The following is a 14909-nucleotide window of genomic DNA, read 5'->3' as shown; positions in this document are numbered from 1 at the left end:
CCAGTAGATACTGTTGGAAACAGTGTACCATCTCTCAATGAGAAAACTAAGTCAAAAATAAACTCATAGATATTTACCTAAGGACAGGAAGGCAATAACATTTTCCTACAGCAGAAGCACTAAAGTGAATTTTCAATTATGAATGCTATATCAACTCAAACACTGATACAACACTTCCACCATTTCCACAACCCAAGTAAGTGTTATTATAAGAAGATGGAAATCCAGCTTTTGAGTATTGCCTCAAAAGAAATTGAAAGCAGGATCTTGAAGAGGTATTTGCACATCCATGTTCATAGCAGCATTATTTATAATAGCCAAAAGGCGGAAGTCACCTAAGTGTCCATTGGCAGATGGATGGATAAACAAAAGGTGCTATATACACACAATGGAGTATTTATTCAGTCTTAAAAAGGAAGAAAATACTGTCATATGCAACATGGAGTAAACTAAAGGATAGTACGCCAGTGAACAAAAGGCAAATATAGTATGATTCCACTTATATGAGGCATCTGGAATAATCAAATTCAGAGAAACAGAAAATAGGAAGGTGGTTGCCAGGACCTAGGGTGCAGAACACGGGGAGTTCTTGTTGAATGGGCAGAGTGTTTCAGTTTTGCAAGATGAAAAGGGTTCTAAAGATTGGTTGCACAACAGTGTAAATATACTTAACACTACTGAAGCATATGCTTTGAAATGGTTAACATGTTAAATTTTATGTTTACTTTATCACAGTTAAAAAAGACAGGAAATGAAAAATCACTTCCCGTACTGGAAAGGAAATCTTCCTTAAGAAATCTTGGTTATATAGCAATGTACATATTCTAATCTAGAAATACAACTGTGTTTCACAAAATGCCAAAAAATTCTTTGTAAGATGAACGTGGGCATTTTCTTTAATAGCAAGACTGATACCATTTCTCAGGGCCGAATTTTGAGACTGAAGAACAAAGAACAAATCTGGTAGCATTTGCTCAGTCATTTATTTGGTTTATTTAAAACATGCCACAGGGCCAACATTTCTAAATCTGTGAAATAGAATTAAATGAAACCCAAAGACGAGGACTGAGAATCCTTATAGAGAATTAGGCTCAAACAACAAAAGAGGATGCATTTTTCACACTGTGTGACACATCACCTCACGTTTTCACAGAGACTGGCCCTGACTGGCCCCGACCCTTGACTGTCCAAGCGCAGATTTGATCAGGCAGCCCTCAGCCATGAGACCCCTGTTTCTCTGCCTAAAAGAGCAGCAGCTCCCCACCCAGAATCACTCCCAACACCACAGACTTATTAAGGTTTGGAATATATGTTCAGGAAGCCCTTATTTTAGGAAACAATTAAGTAGAATTAGGCTAATAAGGTGAGGCAGGCAAAGCTTTTGCCCTTTACTGAGAAATAACTCCTACATGGAACAGTTATACTACTAAAAATCAAGTATTTCTTAAATGCCTCAAAATGATCTTTGCACCCAGCTTGGCAATGAACACTGCCCCACTGAGGAGCATTTACTACCCAGGCTAAGGGGGATTAATCTCCATGTTCAGTTCACCAATGTGTTCCTTCAGGGAAAATACAGAATGAGGCTTTGGGCAGGGAACAGAATTTTTTCGAGTGGGAATTTCACAGGAGGCTTAATTCCCTTGCCATCTCAGAGGGTAGCAAAGTGCATAGGAAGGCCTGGTGCTCCCTGCTGGGCCCAAATAGAGGCCTAGGCCAAGGATTTTCTTGGGCTTACCTGTTCTTGACCTTGAGGAAGGTTAGAAAGGTGTTTCTTCAGGTGGGCCTTGTCTCTTGAGGGGTTTTTCTCTGCCAGCCCCAACCCCAGTCTCCTCACACTAGTATTCATGGACTTTCATTTGGGCCAGCAGCAATAGATCTGCCACCTCCAAGCTTGGGCAGGAAGTGACCTCTGGGCAAAAGGGGAACACGGACCCTCCTGTTGACATTTTGTCTCCTTGAAAACACCCCAGCTGGTGGCCCGAGGAACAGACTTAATTTCTTTTCTAATTTCTTTTCATTCTCTGCCCACCCTCCCCACCCCATACGTCTTTCCCCCTTTCTCTAGAGGCAAACGTACAACATCCAACATAAAGTTGCTGAAATAGCAATCTTGTCTCTGAATATATAAATTGCAAAAATTGATATGAATAAATCTGCAAGTAGCACACTGATTGTGGCACATTTTATCAAAAAACGGCACTCGGGTGCCTGGTGGCTGGGGAGGGGGTTGGTGTCATTACACGTACAGAAAAACATCTGCAAACTCCCAGTTTCTTTACTTAGAACTGAATGGAGGCATGACCTCCTGTTCCTTGCCATGAACTCTGAGTTCACACTCATATTTTACATGTTACAGGAAGCCACAGCTCGCCCCAGGGGTGCTGCAAACAGACATGCAGAAGCCAGATGCAGCTCCCTCCCCATGCTCCTTAATGCACCTGAAGAAGCCGGCAACTCGACATTCAAAAGCTGACATGCTCGCAGCTTAAGGTCACTTCAGATTTTGTAAAGAGGAGGACAAAACCAGGAATGCTTCTAGGGCTGGGCTGTCAGCAGGGAGGCGGAGGGATTACAAGAAACCTGTGACTCTGCCTCTTTCTGCCTTTGCTGGTAGTTTTTTTTGTGTGTGAACAAGTGCCATACAACAGATTGAGCCTCGTATAAAGGCCTGAGACTGTGCAAGGGCTCCCCGCTGGGCCTCAGCTGTGCTTGCAATTAGCAATAGGCACGGAGTGATTATTGTTGGGGTAGTGGATGGCAATGCGAAGTGACAAGTTTTATGAGGGAAGTTGGGAATGGGGATGCTCTGCAAGTTTTTCTTTTTTTCTCTTTCCTTTCTTTTTTTCTTGTTCTGCAAAAACCTTTCCTTGGGAGGCTGCAACCTCCGATTTCAGTGAAAGCTATTTTTCCCCCCTCGTCATTCAAAAGAGCCTTAACAAAATTGTTGAAAGAATATTTTTCTTGGTGCTTTAGAATGCGGGTTTTCTAGGTCAGAGCTTCCTTGCTGCCCCATTTAATGTCAGAAATACCCATTTGCCTCAAATTAGTAGAGATCTTGGAGCTAAGGGCAGGAGATTAAGCATAGAAAATTACTCAGCAGGTGACGGTGGGGTGGATGTGGGGGTTGAGAAGTCTTTAAAACTGACTACAAGACATTATATACTTCTGACAAAAGAACATAGTAATCCTACCTGCTTGCTTTAACCACTGTTGTTTGCCTATTATTATGTGCTTTAATGGTCATGAGAGCAAAACTATTGCTGATACTACTCAATTACCATAGTAACTCATACCAGTGACCTCTTATCGCAGGGCTCCCAGCCCAGCTGAACCAATCCAAAGAGTTTGTGTCTTTTTATTTATTTAAATAGTGACATAAACTTGGACTGGGAAGCTCTAGAGAGAGGCTACTCCTCTCTTTGCCCAGGATAATAACTTGTTTTGAAATTTGGAGTAAGCTCCCTTTGCCTTTAGAATCCAAGGTGGTTCTGAAGTTTGTGGATTCAAGGCTGTGGGACGCCTTCAGAAACATTGTGAAGACACAGAACAATGCCCACTCAAAAGCAAAGAGCATGTGTGCATCAAAGGCCAGCAGCCTCCCAGCTGTGGACAAAGTCCTGTACCCCTTGAGCCTTCAGCTACTGTTTCCAAAGTTTGGGAGGAGGAAAATTGAAGGCTCTTCCTGGGGAACCTTTACTATTTCATGATATCAGTTGGGCTAAAGGCAGAGAGGACAAGACTACCCAGGGGTATTTGGTTACAAGTTTTTTAAAGAAAATAAAAGTGACACTAGTGTAAACTTTTCCAGCCTTGTATTTTTAACTGGCCTGTGGATGGGTATGTGAATATATATAGGCATACTGTATACTGTGTCTGGAGAGTATTGGCAATTCAGAGTCACAGGGTTATATTAAGATATGCAAGTCTCTGAGAAGTCCCACAGTAAAACAAACAAACAAACATAACCCTCCATTTAATTTTGCTTGGTATTTTCCAAATGTAGTTGACTGAAAAACCACTTTTCCTGAGCCACCTACTAATATCTCTTAGGGTACTTATATTCCATTGAATTCACTTTTGAAAAAATGTCCATAGCGACAATAATAAGAATTAGCAATAATAATGAGATAAATAAAATAAAAGTTAGCAGTAAAAATAATGAGTGAACATTTATTGAGCACTTATGTGTCAGGCATTATTCTAAGCAGTTTATATAAATCAGACTTGAATTCTCCTAACCACCTCAAGATATAGTTACTTTATAAGTCCCATTTTACATTTCTATATAGTATATAATATTTATATGAATTTGTTCTCTATGAAAAAGAGAGAAAGGGAAACATATCAAGCCATATGTAATAAAATGGCTTTAAATTTTCATTGTATTTTTCCTGCTTCTGAGTCACCAGAGATCCTGAAGCCCATGGACTCCTTAAATAACTAATTTTTTTCTATAACTTCATGCCCTATTTAATATTAAGTTAAATGAGGACTGAGGCGTGACTTCCTGCAAAATCCTCCCACCTTTGAAGTTAAGGTATCCAAAGAGCAAGATATACCTTTCACTTCTATCTCTTCTGATTATCCTCCAAAGCCCTGCTGTTCTGAAAGAAAAAATCCAATTTAGGTATCAAAATTAGATCTGTGCTTGCCTGTACACAATTTGACTTCTGAAGCTGCTGGGCGTCTAAGTAATTGAATAAAAAGGTAACTAGTGGTCAAACCCTGAATGAACCATGGAACATGGGCCCAACGCCAGCTGTTCCAATGCTCCTTGGCTGATCAGCAGGACCCATTACACTGAAAATCAGGACAGACTTGAGTTTGTGACTTCTGTTAAATAGACAAGCTTTTGTAGCAAATGTCAGAGGCTGACACTTAACTTTCAGCAAGTGGACTGGGGAACTATGATATTTAAGAGAAAAGAAACAGCTCTCTTATGTACCTGGATTTTCTCAGTTCAGACTATTTCTCCAAGAGACATAAATAATGAGCACGATGTGATTAAGCCCCAATCAGCTTCTGACCAGGCCTTGTCTGCCACCTGGGCTGCCCAGGGCAGGTGTGTAGTTTGAGAATTAACAAACTGACCGTGGTTAACAATACCTTTCTCTGGGGCCTATTTTTCTCTGGATATGTTGGGGATTTAGTTCAAGGCTTCCCTGTGCATTGAGAAAATGGACCCCCATGCCTTTAGCCTCTGTCCTCTCAAAGAAACCTACTGTTTTGAGAAAATGTATAGTTACAACCCAAATTCAGACTTTTAAATCATCTCAATCGCTTTAAGTTCAATTATGTTGAAAACAAAATTCCAGTTTTGGTGGCACATACTACCACCTATTATCCATGAGAGGTGTGTGAATAATTCATCTGAAAACTATTCTCTAATATGCTTTCAAGGACTTCAGAAGTAGAAGAAGGATTCATCCTATGAACTGAACTCAATTATTCACGAACAGCATCTGCCCACCGCCTGATTGCTTCTTAGGTACAGGAACTGCCTTCAGAGTTAACTGCATTAATTCACAAGCAGATTGACGTAAGCAACTGAATAAGGAATTTGCATACCATATAGAAATCATACTCTAAAATAAGGATTGCAACTCATATACAGAACGGAAAGACAAAGTGGAATGCCAACTTTGTCTTTTTAAAACAGGGTTGGTTAATTACATTAGGGCTAATTTCATAATTTGCACATATTAAACTTTGTATAGTCATGAGTCATGAGAGTTTTGTCAGTTGAAATTGAAGTTTTTATGCAGGAAAATTCACCTTGACTTCAGGGAGTCATTTTCCTGGCCAAGGTTGTTTTAATCTCAACTCTCAATATTAAAAAAAAAACACAATGTGTGCATTCACATAATTTTCATGTTATTACATGGAAAATGTTCAGGTAAATAGGTAAATGCTTTAGGTCAAAACACCCAGCAAGTTTCTAAGCAGATTATGAAAGGATATGATTATATTATTCAGGAGGCACTGTCCAGCGCTTCTGAATTTCAAGGCAAAAAAGCCAACAACTATAATGGGGTCCAGTATAAAATTAAAAAGTCCTCCAAGCACATTAACATTAGCTCTGTGTCAACATGGTCAGCCTGGGTTCTATGGGGAATGCTTTCTCATAAGGGAAGGGTATGATCTCTTTAGGAGCCAGAGCTGGCATTGAGTGGTTTTCAAAAAGCAGTCAACAAAGAAGGCTTGAGTGCAGGGACGATATTCAGATGAGGGCCCAGGAGATGAAAGGGAATGTTGGGTGTTAACAGAGAAGGAGGAGTGGCATGAAAGCAGGAGAAAGATGGGAAGCGGTCTCCAGCAGAGCATGATAGCACAGGGGACTGGCCAGGCTTCAAGCTCCTAGAGGAAACATTTGGGGGAACATAGCAACCTTCCCTTTAAAGGAGGACGGGAAACAGGTTCTGATGCCCGGGGCTCAGGGCTGAGGAAAAAAAAGACGAAGTGCTGCTTTTGAAAAGTTAACATGTGTTTTCCCCTGTACAGCTGGGATCTACCTCCCAATAGAGCCCTTTCCTCTTGCTTTATTTTTAATCTCTGGAAACTGTCTTCCTCTCTTACTACTTCTCACTGCGTCTATTTTTTTTTCTTTTTCTGGGAGGAAAAAAACTCCCCTACACTTGCCAGATTGCTTATCCAAACCTCATCCTGGGGAGCCTGCCACCCCTACTCTGGAAAGGGCATGAACCTCAGACTACCGTCCTTACACAAGACACACTTCGACCTTGCTGGGTGCTCTCATCTACAGATGGTTTTGGGTCCACCAGCCAGGATATAAGAAGTGTGTGTCAGGTGTCCTGCAGAAGCACTAGCTGGGTCTAGGACCTGACCACATAAGAGTTAAAGTGTAAATTAGCCATGAGTTAATACGTGAGGTAGGATCACCCTGCCCTGCCCTGAATGCTTCCCGTCCACAAGCCTCCCGCCCCCTTCTCCTCCACCTCCCCTTTTAGAGGCGACAGAACAAGAAATTAAACACTTGTGGGTTCATTCGAAAGAGTGAATGAAATTGAATAAGCTCTCAGTACTTGAGGCGCACAGCGAGCGTCTGAATGGGGCAAACCTCCTAAGTTGAATGGAGAGTCTTTTGGGACCAATTTGTCTCTTTTCACTCTTTATTCTTCCCTTTTTGCTGACAGATGTACAAAGGCGGAACTGCGCCGTGCAGCTTATCCGCATGCACCCACAGCAGCTGTCACTTTTGTCGAGCAAGTTAATCAAGCAAATGCCACCATATCCCACTTTCTATAAGGAACAACATGTTATAGACAGTAGTCTTGCTAGAAAGAGACTTTATTTTAACTTTGATTGGCTTGGTTTACCCGCCCCTCCCAATACTTCCCCCTTTTCCCCCAAAAAGGAGGGAGAGAAGGGGGTTGTGTCCAAGCCTACAGTTTGGCTACGATCACGTTAGATTTAATAATAATATTGTGCATGAGGCTGAAGATTCATTTGGAGTTCTTTTCTAGGGACCAAGGGATGTCCTGGGTCTGTTTTTTTGTGGTTTTTTTGAGCATGCTATTGTTTCTGTTGGACTGTTAAGCTGCATGTTGCAAGTAATAGAAAGAAAAGCTAAGGGCAGAAAATAGTATTATGCCACGGATGTCTTGGATTAATTTTATTCTCCTTTCCTTTGTAAAGCAGGTTGTGTTATTTACATATTTCTTTTGATAAATCCCCTTGCCCGGCCAAGCTTACAACGACTGCTGAAAACATAATAGCATTTCTTTGTGCATCTTGCCCTTAGTGAGTTCTTTAAGCTGAATGCCCAAATTTATTTCTAATGTGCACCAACAAATGCAAACAGGCCTCCATTTCTCTGAATCTGTATAAGCCAAGCGGGGAGTCTTTAAAAGAATCCGATCTCAGCCCCATCTATGTCCCCTGTGCCAGGTTACCACTATTTGGTGGTGTTCAAAAAACCACAGGCAGCAGCGAGCTTCACGAAAGGGTGCACGATGCTGACTCAGCTACTACCCCTGAGCCCATGCTCACATAAGAAACAATGCCAAAAGCAGAAATATTTTGAATAAACAAACTCTTTAGAACAATCCATAGAGACCACTTTCCACAGGCCAAGGGATTTGCCACTTTCAAGGGTTGGCTAACAGCTGACAATCTATCTGGTAAGCTCTTTAAAGCTTCAAGAGGAAAAAAACAATTTTTCTTCCTTCCTTCCTCCCTCCCTCCCTGCTTTCCTCCCTCCCTCTGTCCCTGCTTTCCTTCCTTCCTTCCCTCCCTTCCTTTCTCTCTCATCACCTTGTCACATTGTTGTAAGCTTTGGCTGGAAATAAATCAGGGAAGGACTTTGGCGAAACCTGATAGAAAATTTTCACATTGCTGATACCTTAGACATTATTGGACAATGACCACGTACTGATTTAGTTGTAACTGCATTTGTATTATGCATGGATTGTATAACCCTGCTATTCTGTAATTTTGGATTACTTTCCCTTCCTGTAAAGTATTGCCGGTCTGTGAAATCTCATAGTGCCATTGAAAACTCAGCTATGTGGGTAGGTTAAAAGAGTCAACAGGTCCTTATAGGAAAAGCTTGAGCATTGTTGTTTAATAATACCACTGTGTCAAACTTTGGTTAAGGAACTTAAGCTGCTACCGTAAACCAGTTATCAACTGTCTGAGATGTAATGGTATTATGTTACCATCACCTCCCCTCCCCCCAGTAAACCACTAAACTTTATTTTTATGGGTTAAAAGAGCTTAGAAAACAGAGGGAGATACAGACTGAAAGCTGAAACCCACTCCTTAGCTGGGTCTAGGTGGAAGTGTTTTTTGCAGCACATATGGGATGCAAGCTTCCCCACTGCGCTGTGTCCCTCTCTGCTGAGGATGGGGTTCACCCTGAAGTGGGGACAGTCACACTTCCCAAGATGTCCCACCTTTATGTCTGGGTTCTGCTGGTGTTCCTGGAACTTGAGCCCAGTGACAATGTTCTCACATTCAGGAGGAGGTCTGACCCAGTGGGGATGAATTTTCCTTAAGGGGTCTGCCAGATTAGCTATACAACTCCCCAAATTGTTAGTGGGCAAGCCATGACTAAAAGTCACTTTCTACCAGAGTCATAGAATTGCAATTTCTGTCAATGCTGTGGTGTCATGTAGGCAACAGTGACTTTCGTCACAGTGAATCATGTGGGACGTAGAGCACTCTGGCGTAGGAGTTTTGGGCACATATTTGAACAGTATAAGTTTTTCTAAGACATTATAGTTAGTTATCCACTCTGCATTAGGAAGATGAGGTTGATCTAGAATTGATCACTTCCTAGGCTTCTCAATTTAGTGGTTAATTTACTTCTCAATGACTCAACCTCTTTAACTGTAAAAACCTGCCTTAGAGGGAGTCATGAAAATCACAAAAATTATTACATTTAGGTGCCTAGAACAGTACCTGGTGCATAGATAGTACCTGTTGGTTATTGGCTGTCAGCCTGCATGGCTAAAAAATGAGAACCATTAGGCACCTACACCCTTGGGCTGCTAAGAGGATTGAAAAGAAATAACATTCTTAACAAGATGATGTTATTGTCTCCAATGTACAGTCAGGAAAACATACATAAAAGAAATTCTAACTTATCATTTTTATTCTTAAAGTTATTTATTAAAACCCTGAGTTAATTAGAGTCTTTCCCTATTTGCATTTGTCTTTTAAGAGAAATCTGCCCTTTTCCCTCTTCCCAGAAGCCCTTTTTGGGACCAAATCAAAAGAGCAGCTTTCAGAATGTCTGTGGGCTAATAAACATTTCAGCTCCATCTTCTTGACAGGTGTGGCAGAAAGAGCCCTGTATTTGGAGTTTATTAGTGGGAATTTATTAGTGGTGTGATCATGGATAATTCACTCTTTTCATATTTCAGGGTCTGGATAGTGACAGGTGAGGTTAAATATGGTACAGCCAGAGCCTTGAAAGATCTTGACCCAAAGACTTAGATTCTGTTTCAAATGCTCAGTAAGGCAGAAAATAGAACTAAGACATTTTAGAAATCATTTCAAAAGTAGGAGTTTAAACAGCAATGTCTTTCCAATAAATCTTCAAATTAGCCAAAATATCAAATAGGCCAAAAAAATTCACGCCCCATTAAATTAACCAGAGCACAATGTATTCAGGGCTTAAAAAAAAAAGAGAGAAAGGATGATAATTGCAATAATTCACAGTGAGATACTTAAAGGCCTTAATTACTGTTTTTGAGTTAGAATTGGAAATAGAAAATATCCTTGACAAGGCACACAATATACTATGAAAGGGCTAAGAATTCATCAATACACATTTAACAAATAACTACGGAGGGCTTACAAAATGCCAGACACTGCGGATGCAATGGGGAATGAGACAGATAAGACTGCTGCTCTCAGGAGGTGGGGACCCTGGGGCCTTGTAGTCTTGGCCAGCTCTGTCTGGACTTTAGGTTCTTATCTTAAAAGTGGAAATAATAATAGTACCTTCTCCTGATTCTTCCTACTGTTGCTAAACAAACAAACAAACAAACAAAGTTATGAAGTTGTTTTATAAGACTCAAAGTAAGAATGGTATTGCCAGCGATAATAGAAACAAACACATCTTTCAGCATCTTTTATTCCCTAAATCAGGATTCATGAACCTCACGACCACTGACATTTTGGGTCAGATAATTCTTTGTTGTGAGAAGCTGTCCTGTGCAGTGTAGCATGTTTGCCATCTACCCCGGCACCAGAATGGTACCATACAACAACAATCAGTAGTGTCTACCCCCATCCCAACCTGAGTTGTGACAGTCAAAAATGTCTCCAGACATTTCCAAATATACCCCTGGGTGACAAAATCACCCACAGTGGAGGATCACTCCTCTAAATCAATGGTTCTTGGTCAGAGTACACACTTGCATTTATTATTTATTTATATATTAAAATATGCCTGAGCCCTTTCTTAGATCTACTGACTCAGAATTCTTGGTATACAATTTAGATGAGGACATTTTAACAATAAAAAATACACATAAGTGATTCTGATATGCAGCCCTGGTTAAGAAGCACACAGCAAAAGACAAAACAACACATATTAATATAGGAAGAATTTAACTCTTAAGGTTATGGAGAAGCTAATATCCAGATGCCTAGATTGGTGTCATCATAACCCAGGTGGTGCTATGTTCCTTGTCTAAATTCTGAAAGGACCTCTCTAAAGAGAAGCATTGCTAAGGATGGTGAAGACATGGTGTTGGTGAGCCAGGGATGCTCCCAGGGAAAGCAATCATGTCTCCTTGCTTAGTGCCCGAGCATAGAATCTCCCATCTTTCTCCTTTCCAAATCCTAGACATCTGTAGATCCAGCCATGGAGCTGCCTCCTCTGGGGCTCTAATTGCATTGGGTTCTTACTCTACTTTAAAATAAATTTCCTTGACAGATCCTGCATACAGCTGGACTCTTTGCTTCTTGTTACCATGGTCTCTGATCAATTTATGTCTGGCTCTTAGAATCCGTGGAATGTATCACCACTTTTCTTCTCTCTGCAAGGCCTACCTTAGTATTAGGTGAAGGTATGAGCTGATTTTTATGCTATTACTACAATTGACAGAGATGAGAAGAAGAAGAGGAGACATTGGAGGGGTAATTTCTATTCAACAAATGTTGTGGTTTATGATTTCTAGGCATTGCCCCATTTAGTCCTCCTGATCCAAAGAGCCAGGTAATGTTTTTATCTTCATTTTGCAGAGGAGGAAATTAAGGCTTGGTAAGGCTAAGTAAGTTACCCAAAGTCACATAGCTAGTGAGGGGCAGACCAAAAAATGGAACTCAAGGTTGTCCTATTCCAAAGCCTGTGCTCTTAAATCTATTTGCTATAAAGGATCCAGTTCCTTAAAAACTTCAAGGGTCACTTTCTAGTAGAAGGAAGCTGCTGTAATTCCTTTAACAGATGAGGCTGGAGTTTTGGTTGAAGTAGTGAGGCTCCATGGGAAATACACATGGGTGACTGTTAAGTTCAAACTGAGAATGTTAGGTGTTAACAATTCCTTGGTTTTTATTTTTTGACCCGAAAAAGGTAGTTTGGATGAAGCTTGTTAAAAAGATTTTTGAGACTAGTTTCTGAGCTATCTGCCAAGCTTTAGAGACAGTCATTGGAATCCCTGCGTGAGAAAATGACCCAGAGATAATGCTGCTGTTTTATGCCCAAATTTAACCTCAAAGAGTCCCTACCATTAAAGACAGGATTTTTTTTACCTCTACACTATTGACATTTTGAGCTGTATAATTCCATTGTGGGGGGATGTCTGTGCATTGCAGGATGTTTAACAGCCTCCCTGCCTCTCCCCACTAAATGCAAATAGCACCTTTCAATCTGTGACCACAAAAAATGTCTCCAGACGTTGCTGAATGTCCTTGGTGGGACAAAATCAGGTCTGGGTGAGAAACACTCACTTAGTGTTCCCAAAGCCAGTGAGGCACATAGTGACGGGGTGTCTCTTTAAGAGGATGGTTTCCTGGGCCAAGTGATGAATTTTTTGAACAAAAGGGAGTGATAGTCCTCTTTGTTAAAAAGTCAGTTAGAGAATTTCATAAGAAAACTCATGAAGTTAACTTTGCTTACTTTACATATTATTGCTTTTTTCAAAAAATATTTTTTACACACAAAAAATGAGAGGGTCTCATATCCTGATTGGCAGGATCTCTCTCTCTCTCTCCACACACACACACACACACACACACACACACAAACCAAGGTCCAGGTGGAATTACTCAAAGCAAACAGCAGAAAAGCAATTGAGGGAGGCCAAAGTGGGATCCACCCTGCTGATCTAGCGTGCTGCTCCAGATCCTTCTTGGTCTCCGACTGGGACTATTCTAGGGAGAGACAGTGAGAGGGTGGAGAGTCTGGATGTATTACAAGCTTTTCCAGTCATTGAACGAAGCTCCCCACCATAATCTACTTCTGAGACTGGCACAGCTCCCAAGCTAAGTCCCAGGTTGGCCACGTCTGCAGACATTTTTGGTTGTTACAACTGAGAGGGAGGTGCTACTGGCATCTACTGGGTAGAAGTCAGGGATGCTGCTCAACATGTTTCAATACACAGGTTGGAACCCACAACAAAGAATTACCTGGCCCAAAATATCAATAATGTCAAGGGTGAGAAACTTTGTTCAAGGTGTTTTTAAACCTGAGGGTTGTGACCTATTAGTGCGTGTGAAATCATTTGATCAGTTACCACCAGCCTTTTTGAAGATGGAATAGAAAATATCAGACTGAATCATATTAAGCATACACATCATTTCATAAACTTTTGTTTCATGTGTGTGCGCATGTGTGCACATACACATAATGGGTTGCAATGTTAAATTTGTTTGTTTCTGTGAATCATGAACAAATAAGTTTGAAAGTCACTGATCTTGTGCAGTATTTCTCAAACTTTAATGTTCATTTGAATGAACAGAGGATGATTCCAAATCTGCATTTGAACATCATGTAGGCTGGGGTTAGGGCTCAGATTCTGCACCTCTTACAAACTCCCTGGTGAGATTGATGTTGAAGGGTCCAAGAACCACACTTTGAATAATAACAACCTAGATGACATTTTAACTTCATTCATTAAAAAATATTAGAGCAAGAGACTATGACTCTAGATATGGTTAGACAGTGAAGTCTTGTGAAAGTAATCTCTACAGAGCCCAGCAGGAAGAGATATAGTTACTTGGTTAATTAATGGGAAGTATTTGAGGATTTAGCACATCTTGCCACACAATGTAATAATATTTGTTCTACAAAATGCACCTTGGCTGCTGTGTATGTGCATGCATGCGTGCACATGTGTGGTGTAAGGGTATTGCTTACTGCCTCCATGCCATAAATTTGCCATGGAGGGAAAAACCTTTTCTAATCTTATGGGTTATCTTAGCAAGGATACTGTGCTAAGAGCGATCAGTCTGGCTTCTTAGGATAATTATTAGGAAGATTCTTCTCTGGAAAACAAATGAACTGTACCCACCAAGTGTTTCCTGGAATACAGAGAGCTGTTTTGATTAAAGACACTTAGTAAAACTCTTTGTTGCACACAAGGTCCAGAGAAATTTCAAGACTAGTTTTATTTAAGGTTTGCCCCAAAGTAAAAAAGGCCTATTTCTATGAATGGCTTTAGGAGGAAGAAGCTAGATTAGAAAAGAACTACTTGAAGACATGCCACTGAAATATAAATCTGCAAGGATGATGCTAACAAAAATTAACAATTCTTTTTGGATAACATTAACCCATTTGACACAATCCAAATACTACCAATCTATTAATGTTCCCTTATGTTTTCTGTATATAGGACTGCTGAAACCTCAAACCACCCAGGCATGGGTGAGAAACATTCCCATGTCCATCTCGAATAGAAATGTGCTCTATACCTAAGAACTCCAAAAGCAAGATAAATCATTGTTGCCATTTACGTGTTACGTGAAGGCCACGCCATGGGACGTGGGAAGACTCATATTTGAATACAAGATTCATGACAACAGAGCATCAGAGACCTCAAGACATTCTTTGTTTGCTGTTTGTTTGTTTTTAATCTTTATTCTGTACTTGGTTAAGGAATTCTTTTTTTTAAAGATTTTATTGGTTTTATTTTTAGAGAGAAGGGAAGGGAGGGAGAAAGAGAGGAAGAGAAATGTCAATGTGTGGTTGCCTCCCATGCGTCCCCCACTGGGACCCTGGCCCACAACACAGGCATGTGCCCTGGCTGGGCATGGAACTAGCAACCCCTTGGTTTGCCGGCCCGCACTCAATCCACTGAGCCACACCAGCCAGGGCTAAGACATTCTTCTTTCCATCCCCTCCCCTCCCCAAAGCTCATAGAGTATACCGTCTGTCATGTCTAAGATCAAAAATTTCTATTAGTAGTGACCTTTTCTTTTGGCTAAGTATTTTG

At 40.8% G+C, this 14909-nt stretch overlaps 1 protein-coding gene across 12 annotated transcripts in view; it reads right to left on the bottom strand.

Moving 5' to 3' along the window:
- CADPS (calcium dependent secretion activator) overlaps positions 1-14909 on the bottom strand; it is a 494727-nt gene that overhangs the window by 12979 nt on the left and 466839 nt on the right. The gene's annotated exons all lie outside the window — the stretch shown is intronic.

Source organism: Desmodus rotundus, chromosome 8 (genome assembly GCF_022682495.2).
Source record: "Desmodus rotundus isolate HL8 chromosome 8, HLdesRot8A.1, whole genome shotgun sequence".
In the NCBI taxonomy this organism is placed as follows: Eukaryota; Metazoa; Chordata; class Mammalia; order Chiroptera; family Phyllostomidae; genus Desmodus; species Desmodus rotundus.
Note: the sequence above shows the minus strand (reverse complement) of the source record. Positions and strands in the feature narration are given on the sequence as shown.